Source organism: Salvelinus alpinus, chromosome 3 (assembly GCF_045679555.1).
Source record: "Salvelinus alpinus chromosome 3, SLU_Salpinus.1, whole genome shotgun sequence".
Classification (NCBI taxonomy): Eukaryota; Metazoa; Chordata; class Actinopteri; order Salmoniformes; family Salmonidae; genus Salvelinus; species Salvelinus alpinus.
In genome coordinates, this window is record NC_092088.1 from 58970213 (window position 1) to 58987587 (window position 17375).

Here is a 17375-nt window from a genome sequence, read left to right on the forward strand (position 1 = left end):
AACGGTCTATCACTCATACAGTACATGCTTTTATTTTTTGTTGTCCTAGGCTACCTGGCTAAATTGCTTGCTCGCTAGACTAACTTCCATTCATGGGCAATGTTAGCTAGTTAACATTAGCCTTCTACACCTAGCTACATATTGAACTTCCATCCTCTCAGGCCAGGGGCACAACAATGTATGAATTAATGGTTGGATCAGAACCGCCATTATAATCATTGACAAGTACGGAGAATTAAGTAAAACCACAAGTCCAAATCCCTATCTCCGTCCATGGCTAATTTAAGATAGGGACAATTTTAGGAAGCTGGCTAGTAGGCCAGAGGACAATAACACAACTAGATGAAACAATTCAAGTTTTTCTGTCAATAACGTTAGCTCTCAATGGGATTTGATATGAGTGACGCCAAATCCAAGCAGGCTTCCCTTGACATTTTATTTTGGTGCGCCAGAACCATTCGGAGTTGAACTTGCTCAGTTTAGCTCAACGCTGATTTGCAATTTATATATTTGGATAAATAAATTGGCTGACTTCCCTTGCCTTCAATGCTACGGGCGGCAACAATGTCACATTGGTTTGGACCAAACAGCAGATGCAAAATATAGTATTTGTTTCTCCCCAGAATGTGATCCAGGCAATAATATATTTCGATTTTGTTTCCTAAAAAAGAAGGTTCAAGCGAGGTTGAGAGAAGCTGATCCTAGATCAGGCCTTTGGTATTAACTCCCCCTGGAGCAGGTACCACTGTTGAGTTCATCATTATTTAGACATGTCCAAGAGCTATTACATGCTACTGTTTTGTTAGACTTCAGTGCGGCTTTTGACATTATCGATCATAGTCTGCTGATGGAAAACTGTATGTGTTATGGCTTTACACCCCTGCTATATTGTGGATAAAGAGTTACCTGTCTAACAGAACCCAGAGGGTGTTCTTTAATGGAAGCCTCTCCAACATAATCCAGGTAGAATCAGGAATTCCCCAGGGCAGCTGTCTTGGCCCCTTACTTCTTTCAATCTTTACTAATGACATTCCATTGACCTTGAGTAAAGCCAGTGTGTCTACATATGTGATGACTCAACACTATACACATCAGCTACTACAGCGAGTGAAATCACTGCAACATTTAACAAATAGCTGCAGTTAGTTTCAGAATGAGTGGCAAGGAATAAGTTAATCGTAAATATTTCAAAAACTAAAAGCATTGTGTTTGGAACAAAAACAAAATCTTGTAATAAATAACGTGAAAATGTAGCAAGTTGAGGTGACTAAACTGCTAAACATGTCGATACAACAGTAGCTAAGATGGGGAGAAGTCTGTCCATAATAAAGCACTGCTCTGCCTTTTTAATAACACTATCAACAAGGCAGGTCCTACAGGCCCTAGTTTTGTCACACCTGGACTACTGTTCAGTCATGTGGTCAGGTACCACAAAGAGAGACCTCAGAAAATTACAATAGACTCAGAACAGGGCAGCATGGTTGTCCCTTAAATGTACACGGAGAGCTAACATTAATAATATGCATGTAAATCTCTCATGGCTCAAAGTGGGGGAGAGATTAACTTAATCACTACTCGTTTTTGTAAGAAGTGTTGACATACTGAATGCACTGAGGTGTCTGTTTAAACTACTAGTACACAGCTTGTACACCCATGCATAACCCACAAGACATACCACCAGAGGTCTCTTCACAATCCCCAAGTCAAGAATAGACTATGGGAGGCGCACAGTACTACATAGAGCCATGGATACATGGAACTCTATTCCGCAGCAGGTAACTGATGCAATCAGTAGACTTAAAAAACAGATCAAAATACACCTTATGGAATAGCGGGGACTGTGAAGAGACACACACACAGGCACAGACACACATATACATGAAAAGACACGCACTCTACACACACGTACACATGGATGTTGTATTGTAAATATGTGATAGTGGAGTAGTGGTCTGAGGGAACACACTAAATGTATTGGGTAAAGTGTTATGAAATGTAATGTCATATTTAAAATAGTATATAACTGCCTTAATTTCGCTGGACCCCAGGAAGACTAGCTGCTGCCATGGCAGGAACTAATGGGGATCCCTAATAAAATACCAAAGTACAAATAGTGTTCCACCCTTACATGACCTCCGTCCTCCTCCTCCTGGCCAGTGATGATGACCTCACGGTGCGGTTGCTCTATGTGCAGTTGTTGCTCGCCAGGAGAGCAGTTCCATTTCATTACACCCACAGTCCCTTAATTCATCCAGCCCATTAGAGTCATGTCCATTCAATTCATCCATTTGAAAAGAGATGTACTTATTCAATAAAATCATCAAGCCATGACTGTGGCTTCTGCTTGTCTACGCCAATGTCAAACCCAGTCCAATGTCCTTTAGATCAGAGGTAAAAGTGAATCATTGCATGACCTATAATGCCTGTTTGTCCCATCAGCGTTGACTGTGCCCAGACATCAATTAATATTTGATGCTGTGTATAGATTTGAATGGATTGTTTGTTGTGTATGGATTTTAACTGGATCCGTCTCTGCTCTCTTTGCCTCTTCGTGTCTGTTTTATTCTCTGTATTTTATTCTCTCTCTCTGGGTGTCCGTATGTCTGCGTCTGCTCTCTCTGGGTGTCCGTATGTCTGCATCTGCTCTCTCTGGGTGTCCGTATGTCTGTATCTGCTCTCTCTGGGTGTCCGTATGTCTGTATCTGCTCTCTCTGGGTATCTGTATGTATGTATCTGCTCTCTCTGAAACTTTCTCTGTATCTGTCTGTTCCTCCTCTACCTCCTTCTGTTTCCTGTCGGTCCTCGCTCTGGGTTTTGTCTCTGTAGGTCACCTCTGCTCCTGTTTCATTCGTCTCCAGTTAGTCTGCTGTCATTTCTGATCCCCCTCCTGCTGTTCTTACAGCCCCGCTCACCTTCCTCCTAACAACACACTCACGTCCCTAACCCCCTCATTCCCCCTCTCTCATTTTCAACCTTTCATTCCCTCTGCTCATCTCTTTTTCTCATTTCCTCTCCATCACCTTCTCTCATATCACCTTTCGTCCCAACCTCCTACGTACTTGCTCTGACTGTGTCTCATTCTGCCCTACAGTGCAGGAATGTGCAATTGTCTATATTACTGATATGAAGAATTATTCTGGTCCATTAGGCTTTTTCTCTCTCTCAGTCAATCCCTCCGATGATGTGATTAATCAGTGACACTGTCGCTCTCATCTGATGAAATATTGAAGCCATTTAAAATATGCTTAATACATGCAAAAAAATCAAACCCTCTTATTCCCCATCTTCCTTCGTAATTAACACTGTGTTGCTGTTCAGTAGGGCTCTCCAACCCTATTCCTGGAGAGCTACCCTCCTATAGCTTTTCATTTCAACTCCCGTTGTAACGAATCTGATTAATCTTATCAACCACCTAATAATTAGAATCAGGTGCGCTAGATTATGGTTGGAGCGGAAACCTACCTAACGGTAGCTCTCCAGGAAGAAGGTTGGAGAGCCCTGCTCTACGGGATCTCTCTTTTGAACAGGCCAATGTTTGCCTCCAACTTTGCTCACTTCAATTAATATTACGTCGCTTTTCACAATTAATATTTAATCTGACATAGAGTTGGTTCAATTATTCATCGGCCATGTGTGATTTTCTTCAAACTTTGTGTTAAATTATGAAGAAATGAGACTACAAACTTTTACAAAATCTATGACGAAGGCCATGAGGCCGACCTTTAAGATTGAATTTAAAAAAGGGATATGAGAAGCGTGCAGGTTTCTCTTTTCTTTGAAGTAATCGCATTGTTCCCACACCTCAAACGAGATAACTCCGATGTGAGAGTGCTTTTTAGAGTTTTTAGTTATGAAAAAAATCAAAGAGAAGAGCTATTTTTAATGCATTCTGTTTTGGTTAATATGCTAATATCAGTTCACGTGCTGTCGGAGTTATCGTAAGTTCAGAGTTCCGACTGGGAAGTTTCACTTGAATGACCCTCCAAGTTGTAATTATAAGAGGGAAACTCAGATAAGTAGTTGTTACCCGAGTTGCAACAATTCACCACTAACCTTTCACATTTTCATCCAAAAGATGAAAGCAAATCCTATTTTGACAATTACAAACTTATCAGTGTGCATAATGTGTAGATATTTTGACCATATTGTCAATCTTAAAGTAACTGTCCAGTGAAAATCTCATTTTTAAAAGCTCATATTCTGTTTGCTCATACCCAAATAATGTTGTTGACTCATCCTTTACTTTTAGTTACGGCCAAAGCATAAATTAGAGTAAAACCCCATCTCAAACTGTATTTGAAACAAATGCTTTAAATTTGCTTGAAACATGACATTATCCTCTTTGGCCAAGACAGGCCCATCTGTGATTTGTCGAATGTCCAGCAGGTTTTTCCTTTTTTTCCCCAAAATTCTCTGGTGTGAAGAAGGTGGGATACACAGACTCAGGATTGCGCACAGGACACAAGCTAGCTAGCTAGCAAGCCAAGCAATCCACAGCTGGTGTTAGCAAAAAGGACAACTCCTACACAACTATCTTGCCAGCCATGTCTATTTCAAATGATGTAGTTTGTAGCTAAACTTTGGATGTCAAGAGGAAACCTAGTTACCTAGGTTGCGGCAGTTAGCTAGCTAGCTTAGCTGCTAGTGAACATGATTAGCTAGCTAGTTAGCTAGCTAACAACTAAAATGGAATAGTGACAATAATGTGAAATAATCAGTCTGTATTTATTGCTGTTATAGTAAAGTGCCCTAGTAGTTCCATCGTGCGTTTCCAAATCCTGAATCCATCAATACTATTTTACTTGGTTTGCTAAACCTGGGGAAAGGGCAAGCCTGTCGGGCAGTTCGGCAGTGACTTCGCCGAGAGAGGATATACGGACATGCCTGGTGCCCAAATTGATGACGTATGTCACGCAGCTGAGAGTCAAGTGGAGACAAAAGGATTCAGGTCAGTAGGTCATGCTGTTGAGCCCTTTCAGCTAACTAGTTCATGCTTATGGCTAGAAACTTTAGCGAGAATGTGAAGCTTGTCTGCTGAAGTTGGGACTTCAGAGACTGTTCAGAAACATTACGTTTTTATCTGAGTAATTGTTCAGTTTTTTAATGCCATACGTCTAGTTGTACATTTTCAGTGAAAATCACTAGCTACAATAAATCTGCTTTAACTGTCACCATGGCCTGATATTGGCTACACTAGCTAGCTACTTCCCTCTGCTTACAATACAGCAGTGCTCGGCAAGCGGAAGCGAAAGACACTGTACCCAGTGTTTTTGTGATGCCGGCTTGCAGCGCAAACTCTCCCCATTGAGCAGTAGACTGTATCATGGTGACATCCAGATGGTTACTACCAATATTAGAAGTTATTTCTCATGTAGGCTGCTATCTTACTCAAAATAAAATCAATTGGGATGGAAATAATTGGCCACGTCAGCTACCACCAGCGACATGTGATACAGCTGCCAAGTGGGAAGCAACTTCTGCCCAGTGGAAACAACTCAAGTCAACAAGCACCTTGATACAACATAGTTGCACTGGTCATTTGCACCGGCTTGTCGTAACGTTAGCTAATTGGCATGTCACGGTGACATCCAGATGGTGACCAATAATAAACGCTTATTTTACAAGTTTTAATTAGTGCCATCCTGCTGTTGCAGCCAGCTAGCAAGCATAAACGAGCTAGCTGGGAAGGGCTCATCAGGATAACTGAACCGAATTAATTCGTCTCCACTCGATTCTCAGCTGTGCGACATACTGTACATCATCAATTTGAGCACCAGGCGTGTCCGTATAGCCTCTCTGTCCCCACGTGGGAGCACATTTTAATATCCAGGTGTATGCGCATCTCATTGGCTGAGCAAATCAGCTGTTTTTGACTGGTATATGCACAAACTACTTTGTTGTTTCGTAACAGGCAAAGCAGGGGCAGAGATAAAAACTGCTTATGTCACGACTTCCACCGAAGTTGGTTCCTCTCCTTGTTCGGGCGGCGTTCGGCGACGCCAGTCTTCTAGCCATCATTGATCCACTTTTCATTTTCCATTTGTTTTGTCTTGTCTTCCCATACACCTGGTTTCAATACCATCATTACATGTTGCGTATTTAACCCTCTGTTCCCCCCATGTCCTTGTCCGGAATTGTTTATTGTAAGTGCTTGTGCACGTTATGTCTGGTGTGCGACTAGTTTTGTACCCATTGTATTGATTGTTTTTGTTTACGGTGATTTTTATTATTAAACTGCGCCGTTGTACACAGTTTTTGCTCTCCTGCGCCTGACTTCTCTGCCACCAGTACGCACCCCTTACACCTTAATTATATTTTTTAAACATTTGATTCATATTGTAATACATTTGAGGTAATATTGTCACGATCGTCGTAGTGAGGAGACCAAAGCGCAGCGTGATGTGAATAAATCTTATTTAATGACAATGAAAGAACATCGAAACAAACTATTTCAAACTATACAAAATAACAAACGTGACGCTAAGAATAACGAGTGTAGACATGCAACATCAACATAGACAATCACCCACAAACTAAACTGGAAAATGGAAACCTAAATATGATCCCCAATCAGAGACAACGATAAACAGCTGCCTCTGATTGGGAACCAATCCAGGCCACCATAGACCTACGTATGCCTAGACTACACACAACCTAGACATACAAAAACCCTAGACCAGACAAAAACACACATACCACCCTCGTCACACCCTGACCTAACCAAAATAATAAAGAAAACAAAGATAACTAAGGTCAGGGCGTGACAAATACTTCATAGAAATCTGGAACACTGGACAGATACCTCAAGCAAACTAACTTTTTTAGCAATGTTAGCTAGCTTATCTAGCTAGCTAGTTTGATTGGTTGAAGATTTCTTCCAAAAAGCACTTGAACACAATCATGTCGGACTTAAGATTTCCTTTTTTTTTTACCCCCTTTTTCTCCCCAATTTCGTGATTAAAATCTTGTCTCATCACTGCAACTCCCCAATGGGCTCGGGAGAGGCGAATGTCGAGTCATGCGTCCTCCGAAACATGACCCGCCAAACGGCGCTTCTTAACACTCGCTCGCTTAACCCGGAAGCCAGCTGCAGCAATGTGTCAGAGGAAACACCGCTCAACCGAAGACCGAAATCAGCCTGCAGGCGCCTGGCCCGTCACAAGAAGTCACTAGAGTGAGATGAGCCAAGTAAAGCCCCCACGGCCAAACCCTCCCCTAACCCGGACGACGCTGGGCCAATTGTGCACAGCCCTATGAGACTCCCGGTCACAGCCGGTAATGACAAAGCCTGGAATGACACAGCCACAGCCTGATGCTTTCTTCAGCACTAATATTTGTAATGGGTGTTTCAGGGATGAAAAAAATCACAGGAAATGGCCAGAGGACCTGCCAATACTTTGTCTCATGTTTTGCCAAGCCCTAATGTGACAGCCTTCAATTTCATTATGGCTGGATATCACTTCAGTTAAATGTACTTTGTGTTTCCAGCTTACAAAGTACACAGACAAATTTTCCTCCAAATGGAACGGGAGGAAATAATTGCTTTTCCCCAGAAAAGCAATTATTTCATATCAATAATGTTAAATAAAATGTCTCAAGCTAAATGGCTATGGAGTGATATCCCTGGAGAGGAAAACAGCATACGCCTGGGAAGATATCAAGGCCAACAGGAAGTTAAAATCATAAATCATAATTTCACCCATGAGACTCCACCTGGTTGAAATAGTTTCTCTATGCATGAGGAGCAAGTGAATACACTAAAGCATCTACAAGCTTGAGGTCAACCGATTAATCGGAATGGCCGATTAATTAGGGACGATTTTAAGTTTTCATAACAATCGGAAATCGGTATTTTTGGACACCGATTTGGCCGATTAAAATAAATAAATAAATGTACACCTTTATTTCATCTTTATTTAACTAGGCAAGTCAGTTAAGAACACATTCTTATTTTCAATGAACAGTGTGTTAACTGCCTCGTTCAGGGGCAGAACGACAGATTATTACCTTGTCAGCTCGGGGGATTCAATCTTGCAACCTTACAGTTAACTAGTCCAACGCTCTAATCACCTGCCTCTCATTGCACTCCACGAGGAGACTGCCTGTTACGCGAATGCAGTAAGCCAAGGTAAGTTGCTAGCTAAAATTAAACTTATCTTATAAAAAACAATCAATCAATCAATCATAATCACTAGTTAACTACACATGGTTGATGATATTACTAGTTTATCTTGCGTGTCCTGCGTTGCATATAATCGATGTGGTGCGTATCGTTGCTCCAATGTGTACCTAACCATAAACGTCAATGCTTTTCTTAAAATCAATACACAGAAGTATATATTTTTAAACCTGTATATTTAGCTAAAAGAAATCCCGATTAGCAGGCAATATTAACCAGGTGAAATTGTGTCACTTCTCTTGCGTTCTTTGCACGCAGAGTCAGTGTATATGCAACAGTTTGGGCCGCCTAATTTGCCAGATTTTACGTAATTATGACATAACATTGAAGGTTGTGCAATGTAACAGGAATATTTAGACTTATGGATGCCACCCATTAGATAAAATATGGAACGGTTCTGTATTTCACTGAAAGAATAAACGTCTTGTTTTCGAGATGATAGTTTCCGGATTCGACCATATTAATGACCTAAGGCTCGTATTTCTGTGTATTATCATGTTATAACTAAGTCTATGATTTGATAGAGCAGTCTGACTGAGCAATGGTATGCACCAGCAGGCTCGTAAGCATTCATTCAAACAGCACTTTCGTGCGTTTGCCAGCAGCTGTTTATGACTTCAAGCCTATCAACTCCCGAGATTAGGCTCGTGTAACCGATGTGAAATGGCTAGCTAGTTAGCTGGGTGCGCGCTAATAGCGTTTCAAACGTCACTCGCTCTGAGACTTGGAGTGGTTGTTCCCCTTGCTCTGCAAGGGCCGCGGATTTTGTGGAGCGATGGGTAACGCTGCTTCGAGGGTGGCTGTTGTCGTTGTGTTCCTGGTTCGAGCCCAGGTAGGAGCGAGGAGAGGGGCGGAAGCTATACTGTTACACTGGCAATACTAAAGTGCCTATATGAACATCCAATAGTCAAGGGTTAATGAAATACAAATGGTACAGAGAGAAATAGTCCTATAATTCCTATAATAAATACAACCTAAAACTTCTTACCTGGGAATATTGAAGACTCATGTTATAAGGAACCACCACCACCATGTTCTCATGTTCTGAGCAAGGAACTTAAACGTTAGCTTTCTTACATGGCACATATTGCACTTTTACTTTCTTCTCCAACACTTTGTTTTTGCATTATTTAAACCAAATTGAACATGTTTCATTATTTATTTGAGGCTAAATTGATTTTATTGATGTATTATATTAAGTTAAAATAAGTGTTCATTAAGTATTGTTGTAATTGTCATTATTACAAATTAAAAAAAAAATAATAATAATAATTGCCCGATTAATCGGGACCGGCTTTTTTTGGTCCTCCAATAATCGGTATCGGCGTTGAAAAATCATAATCGGTCGACCTCTACTACAAGCCCCTATTATAAGTTGATTTCTTACAATGGTCTCGCCATTTTCCCTAATAAAAACCTTTTTGGATCGAAAGGTTCCCATCATTGGTAGATTCTGTTCAGTGAGTTTCCTGAGGGGTAGAAAAAGGTTGGATCCCTGGGGCCTCTCTCTCTTTCTCCCGCTCTACTTCCCTCCGCCCCTCTATCTCTCTTTCCCTACCTCCCCTCCTTCCAGCTCTTTCCTCAGTAGCTACCAGAGTCAGTGGCTTGGTCCAGAGCTGCATGGTGCTAACAGGCACATATCGATCCCAGTCAGGTTGCACCCAGAGTGGCCTCACTAAATCAGACTTCTAAAGGTGGCTTTGGAGATTACAGGCTGATATCAATCAATGTGAGGGCAGGAGGCTTGCTCCCCATCAACACCTTCAGGATCCCTTCAGGAATAGCCTGGCCTGGACAGTAGACTCTGGACTGGATATGGATAGGAGGGACGGTGACTGTGTGTATGGATATACTATACCTGTCTGTCTGTCTGTCTGTCTGCATGTGTGTGCTAATTTAATGTTTCAAAACTGGTTTTGACTCACCTTTTTTAGTCAGTCTTTTTGTGAAGAAGCCCTCTGTGTGTGTCACTTATCTTGATAACCGTAGCAGTTAACCCCCTTCCATAAAAGAAATTCTTGATATTATTGCTTTCACTGTCACTCCTTTGATTGCAACGAAGAAAAGCAATGTAATGCAGTGACAATTACACTGAATAGCATGCAATTGCGAATCACACCGTGGATATTTTACCCGCCTCGCCACACAGCAATTACAGCTGAGCCATACGCCAGGAGTGATGGGTGACCCGCCGCACACACAAAAAAGGACCCAGCCGGTAGCCCGAGGAAGGGTAATTATACATAGCAGGGTGAATAGAGTGTGATTATGGAAGTGTCTATCACAGACCAGGACGAAAGGCCTGGGGAACTGATGAAAAATAGCATGCAGCTCTAAACTAGACTGAAGCTTGAAGTGTCCACCACTCTAGTCCCCCGAGCCTGCTGGGCCAGACAGATGAGGTGAAGTGATAGACTTGTCCCTCTTGTAAAAAAAGAGTCATTACAATGTAATTACAGTGTCATTACAGTCATGCGTCATTGCACAGTGATATTGACAATGTTTCAGAACATATTTGAATGGATATGGTTCATTATTTTGCTCCAAAATAATCAAAGTAGCGATGTGTCATACTTGATCAAAAGATAATCTGTGGAGTATAATTGGCACTGGAAAGATATCCATTCTATCACTTAAATAAAGCACGGATGGCCGGGAGTTTGAGAAACTTGGAACTATTTGTTCATTTAGATTCTTAGTGCATTATGCTTATGCAACACCTGCATCAATATGATAAGATATAGCTCTCCTGCCTCCTACACTGTCCCATATGAGTTGTAGCTTCACTCAGGTCTGACAGTCAGACGAGTAAACACTCACATTTACACTTAGAAAAAGGCTGTACATTTGTAATCAAGATCCCAGGAAGAGCAGATAATGGTGGAACCTGAAGTATTTTCATCAAATGTACTCCATAATTGCCTTATTCGAACCCTGTAGATTTTATAATTCATTTTAAGGGGGAAAAGCTTGAACTGTCCTTGTTGCACTGACAGTGGGAGAGGAACCTTCAAGAATCTTAATTTGTTGCAGAAGCCTGGGTCTGGTGATGTACTGAGGCTTATCCTGTTGGACAGAAGTTTATCATGCTGATGGAGCTGTGTTGAGTTGTATTCACATACTCAGGTTCCTTTCCTGAGCTTTCCTTCTTTCTCTTTGTCCAACAGCAGGCAAGGTAGGTAGGTAGATACATTGTCAAAATGGCAACAAGAAAATGCACATACAGTACCAGTCAAAAGTTTGGACACACCTACTTATTCCAGGGTTTTTCTTTTTTTTTTTTACTATTTTCTACATTGTATAATAATAGTGAAGACATCAGAACTATGAAATAACACATATGGAATCTTCTAGTAACCAAAAAAGTGTTAAACAAATCAAAATATATTTTATATGTGACCGACCGGCTCAAATCGGTCTTATGAAGCAAAATGTTAAATTGTGTTTTTTTTACATTGGATAAAAGTAGAGACTCAGAGCTACAAAACAGTATATCATTTACTACAGTTGAGGAACAATGGGAAAGTAATTTTGCTTTGAAAGTTGATAAACTTGTAAACTCACTTTTGAGAAAATGGCCTTTGAATGTTTTGGTACTACTACTGGAGAGTCCTTCTTTGTCTATGCCCATTCAGCATCGTTCACACCCTCTTAAGTTTTAGCCCCACACATCTCTTTAAGGGATGATCCGAGCGTTCTGTAGTAACAACAGAAGTGAAGCACTCTACCAGCCTCAGAAATCGTTTCCCTTAGAAATCGCTTCACAGAGTTCAAGTAACAGACACATCTCAACATCAACTGTACAGAGGAGACTGTGTGAATCAGGCCTTCATGGTTGAATTGCTGCAAAGAAACCACTACTAAAGGACACCAATAATAAGAAGAGAATTGCTTGGGCCAAGAAACACGAGCAATGGACATTAGACTGGTGGAAATCTGTCCTTTGGTCTGATGAGTCTTGAAATGTTTGGTTCCAACCGCCGTGTCTTTGTGAGACGCAGACTAGGTGAATGGATGATCTCTGCATGTGTGGTTCCCACCATGAAGCATGGGGGAGGAGGTGTGATGGTGCTTTGCTGGTGACACTGTCTGTAATTTATTTAGGCACACTTAACCAGCATGGCTACCACAGCATTCTGCAGTGATACGCCATCCCATCTGGTTTGCACTTAGTGGCACTACCATTTGTTTTTCAACAGGACAATGACCCAATGCACCTCCAGGCTGTGTAAGGGCTATTTGACCAAAAAGGAGAATCAGATGACCTGGCTGCCACAATTACCCGACCTCAACTCAATTGAGATAGTTTGGGATGAGTTGGACAGCAGAGTGAAGGCAAAGCAGCCAACAAGTGCTCAGAATATGTGGGAACTCCTTCAAGACGGTTGGAAAAGCATTCCAGGTGAAGCTGGTTGAGAGAATGCCAAGAGTGTGCAAAACTGTCATCAAGGCAATGGGTGGCTACTTTGAAGAATCTCAAATATAAAATATATTTAGATTTGTTTAACACGTTTTTGGTTACTACATGATTCCATATGTGTTATTTCATAGTTTTGATGTCTTCACTATTATTCTACAATGTAGAAAATAGTAAAAATAAAGAAAAACTCTGGAATGAGTAGGTGTGTCCAAACATTTGACTGGTACTGTACATAAATTCACCTTTCCATTCCATGCAGTGGGTCACCAATAAGAGAGACAAGAGCTGTAACAGGATATTCTGGCTAAGAAGACGTTTTTATTTTCACATTTCACTTCTTGCCTACTGCAGGTGTTAGAAGTCTCATTAAATGCTGAAACCTTTGTAATTAGAACACACAGTGGCAATAAGCATAGCAGGAGCCATGCTCTTTGAGTTGAACCTGTGAACAAGGGCGTATAAGCCGGGGGGGACCGGGTCAACAAAAAATGTTATTGCTCATTTGCTACGTGAGGCTTATATGATTTAATAGAAGTTTCATAATGGTTATATTGTTACAAATGCACTGATATAAGTGGACAAACTTGGCATTTGATAAAATTACTTCACATCGGAATTGTGCCTGTTGTCATAGAAATACAGTAGATAGAGGACTCATCATGGATATAACCCGTATTAGCATGGAGATTGCCACTGAGAGCTTCCACAATTTAAAGTGGGCAACTGTGTGGCGATTCCTATGAGTTGGGAACAATCAGCCAATGAAGAAGTATAACATTTACTACATTAAATGGAGATAGCTTCAATAGTGCTGCCCATGCTGTCACAGACACTATAATGGGAGAAAAAGCACTGTGCACCTCCACCATCATTACTTACCGCACCGTGTAAAGTAATTGATGGCAACAACAAAGTAAGTTTAAGTAAAAAATGTATGAATGTGAATAAACTTTTATATGTTAGTACGAAAGTCAGCAACTATTAGCTTTCTCCTGGCTATGAGCTAGTTTGTCACGGATTCCTCTTGTACTGCTGCTCATTCCGTGCACCAGCTCCGGAGGTCTACGTCACAGGCCTCTAGGCTTCACTGAACTGTTTCATTACACACACCTGGTTCCCATTTCCCCTGATTAGTAATTGTATATTGTATATCTGTTGTATATCTGTATATCTGTTCACCATTGTCTTGTAGGTTACTGTTCCCATGTCCGTCCGTCTTAAGTGTAGCTGTGATTTGTGGTTTCTACTTTTGTGCTGCGTGTATTGTGTACTCGTTATTACGGGTCTCGTCCCGTGTATTGTTATTACGGGTCTCGTCCCGTGTATTTATTAGAGGTTTAACCTCGCTCTTTGTTTGGGTTACTTCCCTGTGTTTTTGTATACATGTTTGTTTTGGGATTCGTCCCTGTGTCTTTCTTGGCATGTTGTATTTTTGGGTGGAGTATTACAATACAACGTGACATAGCTTTACATTTACAGTTGAGTCATTTTTTGCTGTGTCAGGTTTAATCTAACTAGCTAGCGCTGGGTAGTTCTCGCTGTGTGGAAAACTGATGGTGAATGTTTTGAAGCCAAGAACTTGCTACCTACATGACTTGCACAATCACTGTCTCAGTCTTCATTATAGGGTCAGCAAGTTAGCAATGGATGTGCTACCAGACAAGAAGAGAAAAGAAAGATGACATAAGAGTTTTTTTTCAAAGGAGGCAAAAGACTGTTAGTAAGGTTCTTGGAAGCTGGCAAATTGGAGTGCTTTCAGCTTATAGTGCCTTCGGAAAGTATTCAGAACCCTTGACTTCTTCCACATTTTGTTACAGCCTAATTCTAAAATAGATTACATAAATAAAAATACTCAACAATCTACACACAATACCCAATAATGACAACGTGAAAACATTTTTGCAAATGTATTAAAAGTATTCAGGCCCTTTGCTAGGAAACTCAAAATTGAGCTCATGTGCATCCTGTATCCATTGATTATCCTTGAGATGTTTCTACAACTTGATTGGAGTCCACCTGTGGTAAATGCAATTGATTGGATATTATTTGGAAAGGCACACACCTGTCTATATAAGGTCCATGAGGTCGAAGGGATTGTCCGTAGAGCTCCGAGACAGGATTGTGTTGAGGCACAGATCTGGGGAAGGGTACCAAAACATTTCTGCATCATTGAAGATCCCAGAGAACACAGTGGCCTCCATCATTCTTAAATGGAAGAAGTTAGGAACCACCAAGACTCTTCCTAGAGCTGGCCGCTCTGGGCCAAAATGAGATATCGGGGGAGAAGGGCCTTGGTCAGGGAGGTGGCCAAGAACCCGATGGTCACTCTGACAGAGCTCTAGAGTTCCTCTGTGGATATGGGATAACCTTCCAGAAAGACAACCATCTCTGCTGCACTATACCAATCAGGCCTTTATGGTAGAATGGCCAGACGGAAGCCACTCCTCAATAAAATGCACTTGGAGTTTGCCAAAAGGTACTTAAAGACTCTCCGACGATGAGAAACAAGATACTCTGGTCTGATGAAACCAAGATTGAACTCTTTAGCCTGAATGCCAAGCGTCACATCTGGAGGAAACCTGGCACCATCCCTACGTTGAAGCATGGTGGTGGCAGCATCATGCTGTGGGGATGTTTTTCAGCTGCAGGGACCGGAAGACTAGTCAGGATCGAGGCAAAGATGAACGGAGCAATGTACAGAGAGATCCTTGATGAAAACCTGCTACGGAGCACTCAGGACCTCAGACTGGGGTGAAGGTTCACCTTCCAACAGGACAACGACCCTAAGCACACAGCCAAGACAACGCAGGAGTGGCTTCGGGACAAGTCTCTGAATGTCCTTGAGTGGCCCCGCCACAGCCCGAACTTGAACCTGATCAAACATCTCTGGAGAGACCTGAAAATAGCTGTGCAGCAACGCTTCCCATCCAACCTGACAGAGCTTGAGAGGATCTGCAGAGAAGAATGGGAGAAACTCCACAAATACAGGTGTGCCAAACTTGTATCGTCATACCCAAGAAGACTCGAGGCTGTAATCACTGCCAAACGTGCTTCAACAAAGTACTGAGTAAAGGGTCTGAATACTTATGTAAATATGCTATAGCAGTTTTTTTTAAATACATAAATTAGCAACATTTTCTAAAAACCAGTTTTTGATTTGTCATTATGAGGTATTGTGTGTAGATTGATGAGGAATAAAAACAATTTAATCAATTTTAGAATAAGGCTATAACGTAACAAAATGTTGAAAAAGTAAATGGTTCTGAATACTTTCCGAAGGCACTGTAGATGTCTTTAACTTCATCAGAGTGATTATGGGTCATGAAGGTGTGTTCCATGTGTTAAGACTTTGTTTGGTGCTATCATGATCATGGCAGGAACAGAGACTAGGATTTAATGGCGGGAACCAGGTCACAGAGATTTCGCGCCCAAACCCACTCCCGTTTCCCAGGATAAATAACTGTGAGAAACCAGTAAATTATGATAAATTATTTTTATGTATAGCGTGATGTGAAATGGAACTGTTAAATTATTTGGTCTAAATCTGGCTTCTCTATGGCCTTTTCTGCTCTGCTATATACATCAACACTCAGTGTGTCTATGAGTGCGTGCTCTGTTGTAATAACATATCTTATTTACTTGTTGTTTATGCATGTTGTTTATGCTGAAACTGTACACACTACTTTGAAATGCAGTTAATAGGCCTAAAACTGTCTCCCCGTTTTGACTTACTGGCAGGGGCGGTTCTAGGAATTTTCTGATGGGGTGCCAATGGGGGACCAAAAACCAGTCATGGGGGGCCATGGGAAATCAGCAAATTGTATCACAAATAGCATTGAAAATTGGATTGAACTACAATCAACTGTTAATTTCTATGTGCCCTAATTTATTAAAATAAATACATTTGATCCATGTTAAAGTTAGATACATGTTGAGTGTTGACTCCCCCTCCAAATGTAATAGATGGAGCTATACACCTTTAATGATAGTCCATAACTCCCTTGTGTTTAACAGCCAACCAGTATCACTCGAGATTGAAGGTCAAGGGGATATGTAAATGAGCGGTCTTACAGTTTGAAGTGTGCCTGCGTTAACAGTGTTAATCGTTACCATGCTTCAGATATAAAGCTAAAAGTATTAGTACTTCAGTCTCCATTGTGAAGCTAATTCTACTGTGCCATCTAGAGCAGGACACCAAGGAAGATGCCCCCCAAAGGAAGCGGCGTTACTGCATTTCTGCTAAATGTAAAAGCTCTCAAAAACTTTGTGGAGAACAGCAAATACAAGTACAAATTACTCCAGCCATTATCACCGTAGCTGCTGTAGTGTCATTCATCTCAGTCGATAAGGAACATACATAACATTTTATAACAAACATACAGAAATTAGCTATTAGCTAGCTCAGCACCGTGATTAAAACCGAATTTAGTTTCCTTTCAAGTCAAACAGCAGTTGTCTTGCCATCTTCTTGTCTGCACTGCTTTCGTCTACTCAACTGTGAGAGAAGTTGTGCTGTTCGACAACTGCAGCTGTGCTCTTCAAAGTCCTAAAGACAGCCAGCCAGCCAATCAAACAGCCTTCCCACCGGCTCTGAGCCATCCACATGGTTCTAAAGTCAGCCCACAATACTGCTAAACTGCCTTAACAAACGTACCCTTCTAAAACTGCCCCTGTCTACCAGTAGGGTAGGCCTACCTACTGTGTAGCAGAGTTTCACTTTAAGAAATGCAAGTGCAGAATAAAATGTAGCCTATATATTCGACAAGTGGACTAATC